Source organism: Typopeltis vanoorti, chromosome 2 (genome assembly GCF_054136105.1).
Source record: "Typopeltis vanoorti isolate ZY-2024b chromosome 2, IOZ_Tvanoo_1.0, whole genome shotgun sequence".
Taxonomy (NCBI): Eukaryota; Metazoa; Arthropoda; class Arachnida; order Uropygi; family Thelyphonidae; genus Typopeltis; species Typopeltis vanoorti.
The window spans coordinates 132,729,085-132,749,904 of record NC_143550.1 but is presented as its reverse complement, the minus strand read 5'-3'; the positions used below and the strand labels follow the sequence as shown (position 1 = coordinate 132,749,904).

The window sequence follows — 20,820 nt, the reverse complement described above, 5'->3', positions numbered from 1 at the left end:
GCTGAGTGTTCCTGGCAAGATCTATGCAAGTATACTTGAGAAACGGTTGAGAAGAATTGTGGAAGAAAAGCTTGGTGAAGAACAAGCTGGATTCAGGCCAAATAGAGGCTGTCAGGATCAGATCTTCACTTTATGACAAATAGTCGAGAAAGCATGGGAATATAACAAAGATCTGTATTTAAGTTTTATCGATTTGGAAAAGGCATATGACAAGGTGCCAAGAGAGAAGCTATTCAATACGCTGCAGTTATATGGTGTCAATGGGGCATTATATCAAGCAATACTTAGTCTTTATTTGAGTTGTAAGTCAGCAGTTAGAATTGAAGGAAGTACAGGAAGATGGTTTAATGTTAAATCTGGTGTGAGACAAGATGTACATTATCCCCTCTGTTATTCATTATCTATATGGATCACATTATGAAGGAAAGTGGTATTAAACCTGATGTCAAAATTGGCGATGTTAATGTCAGCTCTTTGCTTTATGCGGATGATGTTATACTTCTAAATAAATCCGCTACAAGTCTGCAAGATCCTCTGACTAAACTGAATAGCTGTTGTAATAGATATGGCATGAAGGTCAGCAATAAAAAGACAAAGACAATGAAAATAGGCAGAATCATTGAAAATGTCAACTGTGTTGTGAATGGAGAACCTGTGGAACAAGTAAAACATTTCAGCTACTTAGGCACAATTTTTACTGAAGATGGTAAATTAAATATAGAAATAGACAACAGAATCAGCAAAGCTGGTATGGTGGGAAGTCAATTGAATAAATTCATATGGAATATGAGAGAAATTAGTCGAACACTAAATTAGCTGTATTCAAGACAGTGTTCAAACCAGTTTTAACTTATGGATCTGAGAACTGGGTCAGAAGTAAAACACTTGACCAAAGACTAGAGACCGCAGATATGAGAGTCCTGAGAAAGATTAGAGGCGTGAACAGATGGCATCAATGGCAATATCATATTAAAAATGAGGATATTAGGAAAGAACTTGACATTGTCAGCATCCAGGAATGCATTAGCAGAGCTAATCTCAGGTGGTATGGTCACTTAAATAGAATGGGAGAGGAAAGATTAGCAAAACAAGTGTTCTCTGCCAGGTTGGCAGGAAAACGACCCAGCGGAAGACCAAGATATAGGTGGATTGATATGGTACAAAGTGCCTTAGGCGATAGAAATATAAGATCTGATAATGTTGGAGTCTTGACAAGTAACAGACTGATTTGTAGGAAAATTGTAGATAGGAAGTTAGTAATGATGTAATTTTTTCATGTAGTACTGTCATATCCTGTACACCCCTTGAGGGTACATGGCAGGAATTTGATGTACCAGAGATTAACTCGGAATCTAATCGAAGAAAAGCTTACAAATAGTTCCTCTAGTCATCGACTAGAAGCGAGCTTAAAACGGCCTTTCTTTGGGCAGCCTGGTGCTGTGGATGCAAATGTCATTTCCGCAATGTGATAATGGCCTGAAGTTTATAGCCAATTCAATATTTCCAGGCTATTGGGATGCAAGACGTTTAATAAATATTAAACGAGGAAAGTCCCAAGCATTCCAGAACGTCTTGTCAACCTGGTTATTATACGCCTTACTGGCTCCATAGCACAGTTGTGAGAACACAATATTTTTACTTCTGGAAAGACCGTGGATTTGAATCTCGTTTAGAACGCGAAGTATTGTTATAAGTGAGGAGGTAGTAAAGTTTATCCTTCAAGCCGACAAGAGAAGATACACTTAAGACATACTGACCTTACAGCCTTGGTTTCTTTCACTGCAATTCCAACTGTCGTCACCAACAGAAAAAAAAAAAAATTGAAATTTGGCATTTGTTAGGGGATTATGAATTATTATTTTTTTAAAAAATAATATATTGCACTCATACTATTCTTTCTATACTGAAAGCTTCTCAGCAACTTCCTTTTACTCATTTCAAAAACCTTGCTGTGCACAAACGTCCCAAAGGGTAATGATGTACAGTCAATGTTCTTAAACACAATGCTCATACCTCATTCTTTGGTGAGATGAGGATAATCTAGAGGCTGTCATCACTACCCAAACGCATGTCCTGTTTTCTTGAGGTGACGTTTACTTCTAGCCTTTTGCCATCATATCTTGTAGCTTCCTCATCCTCTTAAAAACATTTCCTGCTCGAGACACTATTTTCTTCGACTATATCGACTACTAATCTTCCCAGTCTTAGATATTTTATGATTGAGATTTCCTGTAAACCTTCAAAACTTACAGGAAAAAAAAAACATGATACTCTCCAAAAAGAGTTCAGCTAATCGCGATTCATATATAACGCAAGACAAACAGATTAGATTAGATGTGATAATAGTTAAATAAAGGTACGTTCATAGGTGCTATTCTACTGAACCAGCATCCATTATTCCTTTTTGATTTACACTAAGCCTTTTAAAACAAATTTTCTGAAATCCTTTTGCATTCCTACTGCAAATTCACCAGACTGGTTGTCTTCCTCTTATTTTGTCTACTTAAATTCTCTGGAACACTCCTCACGAATTCGTACAAGAGGTTGAAGAACGTAAGGCGGCATATGGGATTAATACATAAATAAAATTTAAGATGCCTACATGCAGAGGGAAGAAAACTGGAAACGAATTTTTAATCTCCTAATTAAGAGATATACTACATAAGAGAGGCAAAATATCTAGTTACAGACATTTCGGAAACTAAGAAGGTACTCGATCGCTAGCTAGGTATTTTAAAACCTGTTTGGAAGAGAATAGCAAGCGACCATTATTCGCCATCGCAGCGCAGTGTTCACTTGTGCTTGATATACGAATAAAAGTGAGCTACAGTTGTAATTGAATAAGGCTGACAGCCCTAAACTGAACATGGCTCTGTCTCGAGTCTGAATTCTGCGATTGGATGGGTCGGGTTATAACAAAGGCAGTTATATCTTCCACAAAGAATTACTATCCAATCACAGAAACCAGATTCGGGACAGAACCATGTTCAGTTTAGGGCTGCCAACTTCTTGTTCAATTACAGCTCTCTGTAGTCAGTCGGTATAGACGAAGCCCTTTGGTCGGAAAGACCTGGGTTCGATCCCCGTCAGTGACATGAGGAACCTTTATCTGATCTCTTTCGACGAAAGATGAGTTAGCCTGTCTCCTACTGAGGTACGGGATTTTTCACCTGGAAACTCGGGTTTTTCGTACCCCCCCCAAAAAAAAAGGCAAACCGGCCCCGTGAACGCAAGCATCTAGACATAGGACACACCGGGAGGCATAGGGCTTAACTACCTTATCCTCGGGACGACTATGGTTTGGAAGGGCTAAGGACAGGCCTAATACGTAAAAAGGAAGATGACGAAATCAAGGCCGTAATATCTGTGTACTGTCTCTTAATTGCATATGTTCTTCGGAGCTGTTACGGGCTGAAAGCTTTCCATTCACCTAAATTAGGCAAACATTTCTATACTTGACTAGAAACGCTAAAGGCAACGTAGTCGTTCTATCTGAAGTCTTTCAGTTGTGTTCCAGTTAATTTGTCATTTGCTTTAACTTTTTTGCATCGTTCAGCTCTAAGTCGGTATGGCCTGCACTTGTCTTAAGGAATGAATTTACGATGACTACTTTGAAACCTTCAAGTATCACTTAAAACCAATACTGTGATTCTTTTAGATTTTGCCAAGGCATTCTTGACATAATTTCACACAAACACACGCACGGTTTATTATATAAACTCGGGAATGAGTATGCAAAACAGGCTTGTGGCTGTAGTCGACAACTGGTTACCTGACAGGTATCGGTGTACGAACGAGTTGAATATAAGAATGATGACGACTAGGAGGAGAGTATCATTGGTTCTCTCCTTTGTATTCACCGTTTAACTGTCATTAATAACCGTTTCATTTCAGATCATTCACGTTCAGTTATATGCGTATGATACAAAGTTGGGTCGGGTGATAAAAGAACAGCAGATAATTCCCCTGCAGGATGTCTTGAATTGATTGCACGGACAATTTTATTGATACATTTTGTACCAAAGACATTGAGACTTATTATATTAATGGAATTTGTAAGTTACTGAAGCTATAGGCGACAGTAAGTTTATATTTAGAGGCCACATTGCATGGTGTAGTTGACTTCATATCTGATAACTGCAATGTTAGAAAGAAGAAAATTAATTTATAGAAACAAGTTATTCTTCCACTAAACTACGTCTTTGGTAATCCACAGCACATCTCTTGTACCAAGATGTGGTCACTTGGTTCCATGGAGATGAGGAAGTAATGGAAACAATCCAGAACCTGTTAACCAAAACCCATGTCTGGTCTCTGGAGTTCCCTCTAAGCTGTGCGCACACAAATTTTCTTTCAGAATTTCTAATTTACAGTCCATTTTTTGAACGTATTATATATCATAACTCTCAGTTATGTAGTAATTTCTCCAAGTCTCCCTCCAACATTACTCTAACGCAGTGTTTCTCAAACTTCAGATATCCGCGGACCCCCTTTTTAAATTTTCATTATTACCAAGTACCCCTAATTAAAAAAATTAAGTAAAAATAAATTAATTTAAATTAATAAATTAATTTAAAATATTAAAATTAAATATCTATTTTATTTGAATTTATATGTTCATGTAAACAAAAATGATTTATTTTTAATAGAACAAACTTTATAAAGTTTTACTTACTTGAAATAATTTATCATCAATGAGAGGAGTGAAATTGCTTATGATGAGATAAATTTCAGCAAAATTTGGCTCTATAGTTAATTTCAATCTCAGATGCGGTTCGACATCTATAATGCGATTCCTCTTATTCATCTTAATATCTACAAGGGCAGAAAATCCAACTTCGCACAGATATGAACTTGGAAATAGAAAAATGAACCTTAGAGCTTTATCTGTTTAATTCAGGAAATCCATTCTGTATTTGTAGCCAAAATGATAACGTATTCTCGCTGTATTTATTTTTTAGGAAACCATCAGAAGCTAGTTCTAAAAGTTGTTCTTCTATTGACGATAGACCCTTTGGCATAAATTTTGTTTTTATTGAAAGGGTATCTTATCCACTCAACATTAATGTCCCATTCAGGGAAATACTTTTCTAGATTCATTTTTAAAGCTTTTTAAATGCTGCATGATAGTAATTTTTACATAATCATCAATTTGTTCATTTGAACTTGCGAGCAATTCATGAAGCGATGGAAACGCGTCAAATTCTCCATTACCAACCCGCTTTTGCCATAACTTCATTTTTGCCAACGTGGCGTTCACTTTATCTTGGACGTGAAATATAGAAATTTCCTTGCCTTTTAAAGATAAATTAAAACTATTTAATACAGTAAATATATCTGCCAGTTATGCTAATTTACTGAGCATTTCCAATTATGTAAATGCTTTTCCAATTCAAACTTTTCATCAAGAAAAACTTGTAGTTCATTCCGAAGTTCAAATAAACGAGTAAGAACTTTTCCACGAGAAAGCCAACGAACATCGGTATGGAATAAGTTGTCTATAGTTGCTTCCCATTTCTTTGCAAAGTTGAGAGAAAAGTCTGACGTTTAGAGGACGGCCTTTAATATAATTTATGATTTTTACAGCTTCATCAAGAACTTTTCTCAGGTCTGTAGACATCATATGTGTAGCCAAAGCCTCCCTGTGTATGCAGCAGTGTGTCGACTTTGCATTTGGTGCAACAGCTTGAATCCTTGAAACAAGCCCTTTTTTAGATCCGACCATGGATTTCGCTCCGTCCATGCTTATTCCAACAACTTTTCCAATCAAGCTTGTTTTGATGCATAAAGGTATTTATACTGTGGAATATTTCTTCTCCTGGTGTATGCTCTGGCAAGGGTTGGCATATAAAAGGTCGTCATGAATTTTTTGATTTTTTTTCGTACCTAACGAACACTAGAAGATTTGTAATGTCGGTGGATTCATCTACCTGCAACGCATAATAACGACTCTTACGTATATCGGATAACAATGTTTGTTTTAGGTTTTCAGCCATTTCAGTGATTCTTCGATGAACGGTACTATTTGAAAGACAAATTCTATCAAAAGATCTTTTTGCATTATCTCCGATCATAATTTCCGCTATTATTTTTGCTGCAGGCTTGACCAAAGTTTCACCAATTGTTTCCGCTGCACCACTTTTTGCTATTAATAGCGACACACGATATGAAGTTTCTAAACCCTTCATGTTTTCACCTCCTGACACGATCGATATCACTTTTTGAAATTCTTTTAAATTTTTTAGTTTATTTTGAAAAAATTCAAAATAAACTAAAATGCATTCATTATGTTTCGATTCAAAATGGCGATTTAAATTACATGGTTCCATGCTTTCATCTTTTAAAGTTTCACCGCAAATTACACAATGGAATAGGTTCCTCTTCATTTCCCGTCCATGAAAATCCATATTTCAAGTAATTTATATCGTACTTACGAAGTTTTCTCATCTTCTTCCTAGTTGGTTCGTTAGAGATATCAGACGACACACACTTATCGATTTCACTTGATCCAGATACAATATCAACATTTTCTTGTTGCTGACAGCTACTTGTATTTACTATGTTCCTCTCTTTTGCGCATTTTAAAAATCCAGTGATCCACACTTAAGAATTTGAAAGTTAAAAAAAATTACCGTATTTAACGAACAGTCCTTCAACAAATGGCTAGTGAAAGCAGAACTCGAAACAGACAGCAATGGTAGGCCAGTAGAGATAAAACAGCTATGAAGACGTCCATATGATTGGTGCGGTATTAACAAAAGATCGCGCTACTAATTGACAAAAGCAAGCCGACAGTTCAGTTGAAATGCTAATTCTCTTCAACCGAATTCCTTATATAATATCTGAAACACATTCACTATATATTTCTTAGTTTTAACACGTTCACTCAAACAAAACCATATGTTGCACCATATGGTTTTGATTGCCTACTACACAGCATTTTATGTGGGAGGGGTCATGCGATTCATTAGTTCCGTTTTTACCCAGTTGTCTCTAATTGCACTATTTGTTGAGAAACATATTACTCAGCCTGCAGATGTCTCTGTACCTTATTCAGTGATACAATAGGAACGTTTTACGATCTCAAACTTAAATTTTATTCCATGCGTTAATGATGCATAGCCGAAAATTGCCACGGACCCCCTGAAGACCTTTCCCGGACCCCCGGGGGGTTCGCGTACCACACTTTGAGAAACTGCTCTAACCCATTCAAATTTAATACATACTAATTAACTTCAGCCTGCGCCGTGTGGGCGAGCTGACGCTAACGTCAGCAAGTTGCAGAGGCATGTTTGTTTCGAGTGTGTACTGTCTAGACCAGCGCTTTCCAAACTATGGGCCGTTAGTTTTGTTGGGGGGGGGGGGAGGGGCTTGGTTTTGTAATGAAAATAAATTTAAAATGTTTCAAGACTAAGTGTGCCATGTCAAATATGTATTTAAGATGCTAAAAGTGTATTTGCATTTGATTTCTGCAATATTCGCTGTGCATGTTTTGTATTGAATATAAATACAATAAATATTATAATATGTCTGTATTACGATTTTTTTTTTTTTTTCGATGGGGGTCCTGAAATATTTAAATTTTTTCAAAGGGGCCTTTACATCCATACGTTTCGGAAGCACTGGACAGTACAACCCCTTGAATTGGTGGAAAGGGTGGCGGCTAGCTCGGCGGATTTAAGCGAATTAATTTATTGCTCAATTTTACAAGTTATAGCTAGATGTAAAAAGGGGAAACATTAATATGACAAATATTACATTGAGCAGTTTGTGCTTACTCAGTATCACTGTATAGAAAATATTTTAGCATGCAGCCTATAAAAGATCCTTTAAAAAAGTTACCAAATAGTTTTTTTGGGGGGGAACAAGGGGCCTCGGCGCCCCCAAAGAAAAAGGGAAAAAACACTAGAAAAATTTCAAAATCTTTTTCCTAATTAAAATTAATTTTTTAAAAATTTTTTTATGTTGTCACGTCTTTTATTTCTGTACTACTTATGAATTAGCGGTCACATAAGGTGGGAATACCCTATAGCGCTCGGGAATCACGGGGTCGCTGTGAACAGAAGGCGAACGAACTAGTGCTCGGGCGGGCCGAGCGTTACTTTGTTTGTCCGAGCCGGGATAGAGATCACGGATGTCGTGTATTCTCAAATCGTCTACTCAACTCGGCCCCTCAACTCAAGATTAAATCTTCAGTGCGCCACTGTCTCGCTGTCCCTGTTTTGCATCTTCAGTCTCATTTTCATACAGTCTACCTTTTTTTGTTTGTCCGATACCTTTTTTTTAGGGCTACGGATGCGTGAAAAGTGAACAAAGTAACAGATGTATATATGCGCTTCCTGAAAATAAAATGCCATTAAATGTTGACCCGTTATATCCTAATTATCATGCTATAGCTGTATAATTTGTGTGTGGTGGTGGGAGGGTTACACTAATAAATCAAGAATTAAATAAACTGGCACAAAATAAACTTACACAGCGCGTTGTTTTTCTAGACATGAAATTTAATCGTCTTCCTTATATTATTCATTATCTATGCTTATAAAAATGCCAAGTTGCATTGTCTTGCCTCATGAAAGCTTATTTGAAACATACCGTTAATTTAATGAACTGCATGGTTTCGGCTTATCTAATCAATTTTTTGCCACATCACTTTTCCAGTCAGCAAAGTCTTCATGTATACCACGGGAAGTTTAAAAGTCTTGTCTGGTTTCACGACCACGTGACTAAATTTCCATGTTAAGAATTCTGTAGCGGAATGGAATTTATAACCCACTATTTCATCAAGGGCAATGAGATTAAATGCCCGCTTTTTCCTTCTGTAAACACCTACTGAATTACCGTCCATAATGTTTCATACATCTTTACCATTGCTATAATTGTGGTTTAAGTTCAAAGCACTTATTTTTAAGCCTTTACTCTGTATGTTCCCAACTTTTCTCGAAGCTTTGGGATACTTTCATTAGGCTATACTGAATGGAATAAATTGATTGCAAGTAACAAGGATTTAATTATTGCTGAACACCAGTGAAGGCCCTTTAAGTAACTGCATGATATTCTAGTCTTCTAGAATCCATACAATCTGTTTTTCCATTATGCGGTGGTCTTTGAAATTTATAAATAACTTCATAAACTTTTCTGCTACTATTTCAGACTCATATCAAAAGTAATGCTCAACAATTAGAACTATTGTAATTCAAACGAGAGAAACTGTATTGGAATCTGCCCTTTATGTCTGCGCTTCATTCCTAAGTGTGTCACTTCAAAATCAGCAAGAAATGTCATTCCTTGACTTTCAGTAATTACATATTATGAATTCTCTATTTTGATCTGCTAAACTAATAATTCCTTAGTACGTGGAAAAATGATGAGACATGCACATCTCGAATTGGAAAAGACCCGGAGTTGATTCTGTTCATCATGGGAGGAATTTATGCCGGATTTTTTTATAAAGCAAAGATTGGGTTATATGGCTGTAGCAGGGTTTCCCCCGCAAAAAAACTGGCCAACCGACCAGAGAGTTAAGACTACGTGCAGTTAAGATTTCAGTATATATATTGAAAAGTTGGTAGCAGACTGTAGCGTAGCGGCTGGCCTCCCGCGATTAGTCTTCGATCTCCACAGATGTTTTTGACTAAATGTCCCATCAACTAAAGGTTGTAAACTTATGGTACGTTAGTACCGTGGATGGGGTAAGGGTTTTTTCTGTTTTTATTAATTTTTATATCTTGCGTATATTTATTTTGCATAATTTTGGAAATCCTGCTCTAGAGACCAACTCCACTTTTCTAAACTGCTTTAGAATTTGGTTGGCAGTCAACCATTTAGTTTCCAAAATGTTAATCAGCGCTACAAGAGTTCTGCCTTTTGGAAAGCAATGGTATTAGGATTTAGTATAAAAAATATAATATAAATTTTTATTATAAAAGTATAATAAAAATTCATTTTTTATTTCCCAAAGGAGTAGACAGAGCCTTTTTTAAAGCCCTAACTGAGCCTCTAAAGCCTTAACTGAAAGATTGGGACTGACTAACAAGCAAGCAACTAATGAAAAGTCATGAATTTCCGCTGTTCTGTTATTTTGGGGTTAATCTGACCAGAACTACTGAACAAACAGATTTGTTTAAACACCTACTGAAAGACCTCAAATTTCGATAAAGAGCCAAGAAGCTATTTTTCCGGCGACATAAATTAATACTGGTTATTACGTTATTACGTTAGAAATTAATACTGTAAAATAATACGGGATTTACTATCCCCATTAACTTTATTTATGACTGAAAAATAGCCTCTTGGCTATTTTTCAGTCATAAATAAAGCCGGAAAAATAGCCTCTTGGCTCTTTATCGTAGTAATAATAATATATGGGTACACCGGTCTGGCAATTCGTTAGTAGGGGTATATGCAAGTTCGGTTCACTTAAACCTTGATATATGAATTCGAATTGGGAAGATTAGAATGCTGCTGGTGTGAAGAAACGGACCGAGTGACCGGCAAGTGATATTCAGTGTCGGATTTACGTATAAGCTAAAAAAGCTACAGCTTAGGGCCTCGCAATCTGCCGGGGCCTCGAATAAAAAAAAAAAAAAAAGACCAGCCGATGTAATTTAAAACAATAGGGGGCCTCTGGATTTTGTATAGCTTAGGGCCTCAGCAAGTCTAAATCCGGCCCTGGTGATATTTGTAAATGTGTCTGGAATACCACGCCATTATATATCAGTGCTCTTACCTAAAAAAAAAAAAAAAAATTCAGAGTCCTGCATAAGTGCCGGTAAGGCTTCAACTGCACGGTAAGCGTGTTTTTTTTTTGTTTTTTTCCCCCCCAACTTTAGATACTTCATATTGATAGTCATGGAAATACAGCTAAATGAGAATATTCGAAGAGGATATATAGAGTTTATAAGACTAGGTGAACTACTTAACAATTGGCCGGGAAAAGTGAAACTTTACGACACTTTCCCCCGGAAAGTGTCGCAGAAGATCAGTTAGAATCGGTGCCTTTTACTCCTTCAGACTTTGTAGAAGTGCGTGCACGCAAAAAGCGAAGAACAACAGAAGAACCGCACAAAGACAACGAAATGGAACAGGATGCTCAGGGTTCGGACGCCGCCTTTTCTCACAAAGAAAAGGTGCCTCCGATCATCCTTAGAGAAAAGCAGAGATGGGCAGCTTTAAGATCCACAATGTCCAATCTGCACATTGGCTTCATTCAGGCCAAAAACATGGATGAAGGCATAAAGATCCAGCCAGCACCAGTGACAGACTATAGAAGGTTGACCAAAGAACTGGACGATAGAGGCATCCAGTTATCATACCTTTTGTGCTCAGCTCGGAAAAAAATTTAAGTGGTCCTTCGTGGTGTCTGTGAAGACATTGACCTTAATTCTCAGAATCTGCCTCCAGTCAAGGTCAGCAGAATGTACAAAGCAGACAAGACTCCCATGCCATTAGTCCTAGTAGAGATTAATAAAATTTACAAAAATATCTACAACTTAAGAACAGTCTGTGGACTCATCGTCATGCCAGAACCACTCCGGAAAAGATCTTCTTCGGGCAATGCCACAGGTACCAGAAGTTTGGCCATGCCCAGAATCTATGTAGAGCGGAATATAGATGTTTGAAATGTGGGAACAGCTACCCAACCAATACCTGCACAAAGCCGAGGACCACCTCGGCCAAATGTGCCAACTGCGGTGGCTCTCATCCTGCGAAATACAAAGGATGTACTCAGCACCCAAAGAACAGACGGATGGAGGCAGTCAATAAGCTCTCCTTCTACAGTATAAGAACACCAGAGGCCCAGGCATCAAAACCGGAGACTCGGCCTCCACAGTCGGAGACCTCCAAAAATAGAGACACCCAAAAGCAAAATGCCGATGTGACCCGTACAAATATACCAATACCAGAACAAAATCAACCAATAGCACCTAAAAACCTAACAGCTGTTATTACGGCCTCACTAGCAAATATGCTACAAGATTTCAGCCTGTCAAACCCTACTGCAACCTCCACCAAAAGATTTCTTCGTGAAACACAGGTCATCCTCACAGCTCTCATAAATGAATAGTAACAAACTCATTCCAGCATCTCTTCAGATTGTTGTAAGGAATGCAAATTGCCTCAAAAGCAAAATTCTGGAACTCAGATTTCACATAGGCATCAACCAGATGTTATATTAATCAGTCAAACTCATTTAAGACCCTCAGACAATCCTGAAATAAGGGTTTATCGCCTATACAGAAACGATAGATTATTCTACAGCGGCGGTGGCACTGCCATCTTCATTAAAAAATTACATTAAGCACCACTCTGTGAGCAAATCTTCAACCACTAACCTTGATCACAGGCGTGGAAGTAGTCACCAGCTCCCCTGGCAAACTGAAAATCTACTCGGCTTACAGCTCTCCCCAAAATCTCTACTACATTCTGACCTAAATGCCATCTTATGCGTCAGAGCCCACCATTATAGCTGGGGATCTGAACTCCAAGCACCCTGCGTAGAATTGCACAACCACCAACAAGAATGGTTGCATCCTTCCCAATTACTTAGGATCAAGCAACGCTGTTGTGGCAGGCCCCACCGAATCAACTCAGTACATTTGGCACTGCTGACATCCTGGATATAGCTATCTTGCAAGATATCAAACTTCAATACAGCATATCTATGGATGAACTATCATCCGATCACAACCCAATTCTACTATAGCGGGAAAACAAGAATACCTGTCTCCTCTTCCTCACTCCTACATAGCATGGGAAAGACTGTCAACAGCACTCAAGGATTATATTGGACCTGTTCCTCACATATGCACAAAAGAAGCAGAACCTGCAGTTACAAATCTCGCACAACAAATTAATTCTGCTATAACGGTAGCTACCTCCTACAAATCTGCCCGCAAGCCAGATCGTTTGCCTGAAGACATAATGAACTTGATCAGAGACAAAAACAAAGCTAGGAAAAGATTATGTAACACGTGTGCACCACAAGATAAAACAGCTCTAAACAGGCTAAATGGGGCAGTAAGAGATGCGCTCAAAGCTCATAGAGACCAAGTATGGGAAGAAAAGTTAGCCTCTATTTCACTACTGTTTACTGAAAAATATCAGAAACAAAGACAGATCCCTTCCCCCCAATATTCTCTGACCAGGGCCTTGCTCACACAGATGTAGACAACAGAAGTTATAATAATGTGGAGGAGCAATGCAGGCCTTCGTATGTAAACCTTGATTTTGATCACATATATAAGATTCACAGCAAAGTCCGACACTCACTCAATCTTCCTGACACCGGTACGGACCATATTGCACCAACATCACCTGTTGAGATATGACATTATTAAAAAATTAAAGAACAAAAAAGCTCCTGGGCCAGATGGCATTACTAATTGGGTGATCAAACGTCTGCCCTGAAAAGCAGTAGTGCACCTGATCATAATTATAAATGCAATCCTAAGTCTTCACTATTTTTCTTCCACCTGGAAACTGGCCAATGTAATTCCTATACATAAGTTAGGCAAGGATCCTCACCTGCCTCCAAATTATCGTCCAATCGGTCTCATCTTTAACGTAGGCAAGATTGCGGAGAAGGTCATCCTCGTATGTCTTCAAGCCTCAATAAATTAACTAGACATCCTTCCTAAAGAGCAGTTTGGTTTTCGGCAATACCACAGTACTACTCACCAAATCCACAGAATAGTGGAATACATTACTACCAGCTACAATTGGCGTCAATTCACAGGAGCTGTTTTCCTTGACCTATCCAAAGCATTTGACAAAATATGGCATTTTGGATTGTTACATAAATTTATCTCAGCTGGTATCTCAATGAAATTGACACATTTAGTTAGTTCATATCTGCAAAACAGGACCATGCAAGTCAAGATTAACGGCACCGCCTCATCTCAGCGACCCATCTTGGCCAGAGTGCCACAGGGATCACTACTGGCTCCATTGCTGTTCTCTATATACATGTCTGATATCCTGCACCATCCATCTTGGCCCTGTATGCAGATGACACAGTATTATTAGTCAGATCTCTCCGACCACATTTCGTTAATAGAAAACTTCAAGAAAAACCTAAAATTAGAAAGATGGTTCTCCAAATGGAGACTGCAAGTAAATCCCCTAAAAAAAGTTCAGCTATTCTCTTCACAAAAAAGGTCTATCTCCTGTAGGAGGCATCTTATTATTCAACACAAATTCCCTGGCAGACGGAAATAAAATACTTAGGTGTCGTCCTCGACAAAAAAATTGACTTTTAACCAACACATCAAGGCTACATGTACAAAGGCATCTAAAGCCATCGCTCAGATCTACCCCCTAATAAACAGAAGCAGCAAGCTAAACATCAGAACCAAACTGCATTTTACCAGCTGACGATTCGTCCTATAGTTACTTATGCTTCTCCAGCCTGGAGCCACACCTCCACTACAAATATTATCAAATTGCAACGTGTTCAGAACAAATGCTTGAGAATGATCCCAAACGTCCCATGGTTCGTCAGAAATCATCAACTTCACAGAGATACAAATGTTCTTTATCTTCTCCTTCCTACAAACTTTAGCTGCAAAGTTCTTCCTAAAGACGTCCACTCATCCCAATGATCTAGTTCAGCAAACTGTAGCCTATGAGCCTACGGATACATTCAAACACAAAAGACCAAAAGCCATTTTAATTTCCTTCAGTGATGTATAATCTCCATGCCCATTCTGGGCGAGCAAACTGCTCATATTTTCCCTCACACTGTGACCGTAACAGACAACGGGGAATATGAAAAGCTTTTCGCTTCACCCCTTAAGTCATAAATGTCAATTGTCAACCTTGATATTCTAGGTCTACCTACTCACTGATGAGACCTCAATAAGGGTCGAAACCGGTCTGGGTAGTGACCTCTCCTCATAATGTAAAACAGTAATGCAGCTCCTAGGAGCTGCATTTTACATTGAGAAAATATTAAGGATAGTGACGGAGCTTGCTCCATCTTTGCCATAGTGTTGTACTACCCAAGTGATGACTTACGCTTGGACTCGCCGATAGTTCTTCGGCGTGAAACTTTTAGATTTCGATCTCCGAGGTTCGTACCCAGGATTTACTATCCCCCTTAACTTGACCTCAAATTTCATTCACCAGACTTTTCGTAGTTTTTTTTTTCCACACTCAGTTTACACGCATAGTATTGAAGAAAGTAGTAACAAAATTTTGAAGGCCAATACCAAGGTATGCACATAAATTTTGGCCCTTCAAGTAGCTTCCAGCGAAATGACGTCAATCTTCGCTGCTTAGTTCGATGCCAAGGTCAGAAGTGTCATTTACCAATTGACATAGCAGAATAACGCCAGATCCCTCTCGATGAAAATTACTAACATTCAATTATTTTTCTGCAATTATGAGTAGTTTGTATGTACAGAGTACAACTCTTAGCTTCGTAGACGCTCAGAAAAATACAGTAGGTAGTTTTCCACCTTCTTCCATAAGAAATGGCTAAAGGAGGAATATATCCTGAAAGTTACAAGCTATAATGCCTAATATGGATGTCCGTTTTCATCCATGAACAATGCTGCATCTCGCCATAGGAACAATCAAGATAGCAGAGTACGTTTGTCCGTTTTTTTTTTTTTTTTAATTAATAATTTCTTTAGTTATTCTGATTTAATGTTTTCATATAGGTACATCCACTTGCAATATTTTCCTCTGGTTACAGTGGTTCCCAAACTTATTTCGCTTACCGCCCCTTTCCAAAAAATTTATTCAGCACTCTCCTGGAAAGTACTTTCTAAGACCTGACCAGCTCTACCTGATACATATTATTAAAAAAAAAAAAAAATCGGATCAGCAGTTCTCGAGTTTTAAGTGAACAAACAGAAACAAAAACCATCGGTAGCAACTGACAAGATATTATTCAGAGGGATTTCTTTTTCTTTAAATAAAAACTCTTCCAATACATGTATTGGAAGAGTTTTTTTGTCATTATGTTGAAGACTCGCATAATGAGTCTTCAACATCCTGGACCATTTCAGCAATTCTTCGTTGCAGTGTATTGCTTAAAGCAGTGTTTCCCAACGTGGAGCGTACGCTCGGCAGGGCGCAATTTGAATAAAATTCGGGGGGGGGGGAGGCAAATAGAAAACGGCGTTGCATTCGTCACCTCATCACCGATATACTCAAAAAAAAAAAAAAAAAAAAGCCATTGTCGGTGATAAATTGGCGATGTTGCAACCTGACTTTCCAAGAGAAAAAGCTGACATCACTAGTACAGCAGTCAACATAAATACAGTATCAAGAACAACTCTCAGTAAAGCAAAATGATGCGTCTATTAGAAATTTATTTAACATAAAAGGAAAAATGGCATGGCTTTCTGACGAGACAGAAACGAAATACCGAAATTCAACTAGTTCTACAAAAAAAAAAAAAAAAACTGTTGCGCTTTCCGTCGTAATATTTAGTTGAATGTGGTTTTAGTGCTGTAAATGACTTTCTACTGAAAAAGAAATCATCTGGATATCACAAACCGTGAGGATTTGAGATTGGAAATGACTAAATTAGTACCTCCAATAAAAACTCTTTGCAGCAGACATCAAGCTCAAGAATCGCATTAATATTTGGATTTTTTTCCCGAGTTCAGTTCGATTTATGTTTTATAAAATACAAAGTGTAATATAAAATTTATATTAATTGAAGAAAGTTAAATTAAAAACAGTTTTATCTATGTTCCTTTTTTTATTTAAAGTACATATTTATATTATACTTTTTTCAGAATTTGGCTGACTATGCTAGAGGGGGCATCAAAATCTTTGAGGCGTTGAGGTGGGGCATGATCCAAAAAACACTGGCTTAAAGGAATCCTCTTGATAATATCAGAGGCTGGCTTGAGCAGTACATGCTTATGAACTCACTAACCTCAATTAATGAGATCATAAGTAGGATTAGTAGTATTAGTTTTCATTAGGCGGTTTTCCCGATTTAGCAACCAATCAGTAAGAGGCCGTAACCCATCGTCATCTAGTTTGGATGCTGCTGAAAACATACCTGCAATGTTGGATGCTTAAAAAAAATTTTCTTTAAGTTATTGAAAATAAATTCTTTCTTTTTTTTTTTTCAGCATGAACTTTTGTCAAATGTTCTTCTAGTCTTGAAGACGCTTCATAGATTCATTTGAAAAAAAAAAAAGAATAAAAATTTGGCAAATCAGGCACATTGATAATGTTTTGTTTGTAGGCGACCGAATAAAGCCGATTTTATTCAGTTGCAGAAATACGGGAATAAAACTTTATTCCGTATTTCAAATATTCGGTATTATATTGTCTACATTTCTTCTTGGGTTCAGTCATATTATCTATAAAATAAAAAAAAAAGTTAAATTTACAAAATTGCTAGATGCAATTTCTCACGTGAAACCCGCTGTTTTATTGGAACAACAATAATTTGCTTTGTGTGTAATCCGTGTAAAGTATCGAATATGCTAAAATTTTTATACGCTACATCAAATTACTAACTGCTTGTCACACAACTCAAACACAACCTAAAGCTGATTTCATGTCTCACGTATTTATAGTATGTATTATACAGTTAACAAGTCCTAATATTAGGGTTCCTGTTAGGGCCGGCTGGATGTCTTGTGGAGCCTCTGGAAGAAGTTATTAGTGGAGGTCCCAAAATATTTGCAAAAATTTTTTTATCGAAAAATCATTTTATTAAACATAATTTACAAACATTAAATGCATTTAGTTGTATTGATGTGGGACATTTTAATATATATCTCTGAAACATCAAAAATCCTATTATCAAATTTTCTTAGAAATTTGAAAGTGCGGGCCTCGATCTGAGGCCCGAAAAACCACGTGAGAGCCGATCCTAGTTCCTGCTGATGCGTACTGGACTTGTAAAATCCCGATAACTTGAAAGTGATCGCTCACCAACACTTTGCTAATTAAGACCTGTCGCCGGACTTCGACGCCGATCAACTTGCATTTTGTACGTTTCCTTGGAAAATAAAACAACCATTACGACCGTTATATCATCAAAATTGAATTTTTTCAGCACCTAATTTTTGTCCTTTATGCTTTCACCATCCCATTACTTCAGTTTAACGCCCCCCTTTGCTCATAAGACCACTACCGTGCCCCCCCAAGGAGCACTACCACCCACTTTTGGAACAACCTCTAGTAGCTGTTACAGAAGGTCAGTCTATAGTAAATACTGAATTCAACTGGGTTAATTTTGGTGGGACTCCTAATTTCAGATGATTAGGTATCAAGAATATAGGCTATTAGGTCATTTTCAGCCATTTCCTGTCCACTCCTGGATGAAGGCTGTCCTCCATTCAGTCCTATCCTGAGCTTTTCTATGCTACTGAGGTTCCAGCCTTCTCTTTAATCTCATCCTGCCACTGTCTCTTTCCATCTCTGTATACTATTCAGATATCAGCTTTGTCAGTTTTTGAGTGTTACTGTTACTACTTGCAATATGATTTATCCATTGCCATTTGGATCTTTTAAATGTCTTGCCCTAGTCTGAACTCTTACCCAAGCATTGTGTTTCTAATAATTCTAGTATTTAGGCTTATGTTCGTTCTCTACCATCGTAAATTGTTTACGGAAATTAACGTATTTGTTAATAAATCTAATTTCCTATATTTTGCGAAGTCGAATTGGTATCATCAGGTATTAATACATTTGTATTCGATAAGTGCACGCAGGCACACTTCGGTAAGAAAGATGAAAAAACCGGAAAGATACAGGAAGACTTAGTCCTATAATTACACCACCTATTGGTCTAATAGGTGTTCTTGGTTGTCGGGCTGATATTTATTTGTTTAGGTTGGAATGGTTGCAGCTGATTCGAGTAAAAGCCTCTCGTACTTGAATTTCCTCCAGTGGAGTAAGGTGGCTTTTTTCCCCACCTGATCCTATGCCTGGTACCCAGGACATGGTCAGCTAATCCTGAGAGATTGTAATGGTGGAATCGGATGTAATCCTGATGTTCTGATATACGGATGTTGGTTGTCCTACTTTTTTTTTTCCATAAAAAGAAAGATTGCAGCTGCAGAGTACCTGGTAAACTCCAGAGGTTGTAGCCTGGTCTTTGGGGGAGCGGATAAGGACTGCTAGCTTTTTTGTGTGGTTTATAGGTGGTCACAAGATTTGTGCTTTTTTAATATTTTGGCCACTTAAGCGCGCTAGCTTCGCCGCATACGTGAGCAAATTGGCGCGACGCGCTCGGTATTTACAGATACTAACGAAGCTACTCGTACGCTGCAAGCGGAGCTCTCCACGACGCTGAATGCAAACCTTTGGACGATCCTTTCAGATGTTTCGAACACATCGGCTCCTAAGGAATTCACAAAAATAAACAGTCGGCATATCAAAAAGTTTGAAAACTCAATTCCGAAACAACGTGGTTAATCTTTCCACCACTATCCTAGAAGCAGACGCTATTAAACGCACTCAGCTGCGGCCAAAACTTCGTAATCGCTCCAAAACTCACTAGCAGCCATAGATTTCATGATCCCGGTCGAGCGTGGAATCTACAGCATTTCAGCTAGGGAGGCCAACAATATTAGGCTTGATGTAGCTAATGTGCCATCACAGGCGAAACCTCCTGCAAGCAACCTGCCCAACACAGAACAAAGCCCCTTCTCCATCTAAGACATAACAAGAAAATAATCCTGGACAAGGGCAATGCTACTGTTGTTTTAAATCATATGGATTATATTAACAAAATGACCACCCTTTTTTTAAAGGCCGATCCACAGACTGCTTATTAATTTATTCAACTGGCCAAATCGTAGTCTTGTAAAGAGGGATGATAATAACCTTCCTATGTTTACTTATCAAGTGTATTCTTCAGCATCCAAGTAATTCTCTGAGCTATTTTGCCAACTCTTTGCAGTATATCCTATGAATTTCAAATCTATTCACCATCACCCTACTAGCATATCATTGTTTTATTGTTTATGGAAATAAACAACATATTTGTTAATAAATAAAATCACTTATGTCTTATATTTTGCCAAAGTCAAATCAGCATCATCAGGGATTAATACACTTGTATTAGATGCATGCATGCACATATCACGTCTCTTAGTCACAGCTGTCAGAAAAGTGGGTATAGATGTATAATTTAATTTTTTTTAAAAAAAATTAAACAATCACTTCACAGAACTTTGAGATAAGCATCCAATCTGACAGATTAAGATTAGGACACACTTCTCTGAACTCTAATAGTTTCCTCCTCCTGTACAGCTGTGACCAAGAAGTGATATTATACGCATGCTGTATTGACTCATTCTTGTATTCATAATTTAAATATTAGCAATTATTCTGCCTTCTTCCTGAATGAAGCTAGACATTTAGTGAAATATATAGGAATAAATTCTCTATAGTTCTCTCTTACATGCGAGAAGTTTTAGTGTAAAACATTATATTGCAACATCTTGGGAAACAACTAATCATACTCATTTAGGCACTGTCATGTAATCACCACTGTAACTATCTCCCTCCCCCCCTTTGCTGCTTCATACTCCTTTTTTTTTTTTTTACTTGCACCTCTTCATTCTTGGGCTTGCTTCTCTGCTATGACTAAAATGCAGAGATTTGCTCAGTGTGTTAAGGTGCAAAATAGCTAAAGAAATGCATTTCTTTATTGCATTTGATGATCAGTTATTATCAAATGCAATAAAACTAAGTGATGTATATTATATCAAACTTGGGAAATGGTCTCCTCCTGAGTTTCTTCTGTGAAAATAATTTAAAAGAATCAGAGATGACTGTTTCACAATAGCATTCTTGTGTGGTGACGTAATTCATTATCACAGTAACTGA

General features: G+C 37.7%; 1 protein-coding gene across 1 annotated transcript in view; it reads left to right on the top strand.

Moving 5' to 3' along the window:
- The window catches only part of LOC150109443 (motile sperm domain-containing protein 2), a 104,494-nt gene that overhangs the window by 10,751 nt on the left and 72,923 nt on the right, over window positions 1-20,820 (top strand). The window lies entirely within an intron of this gene.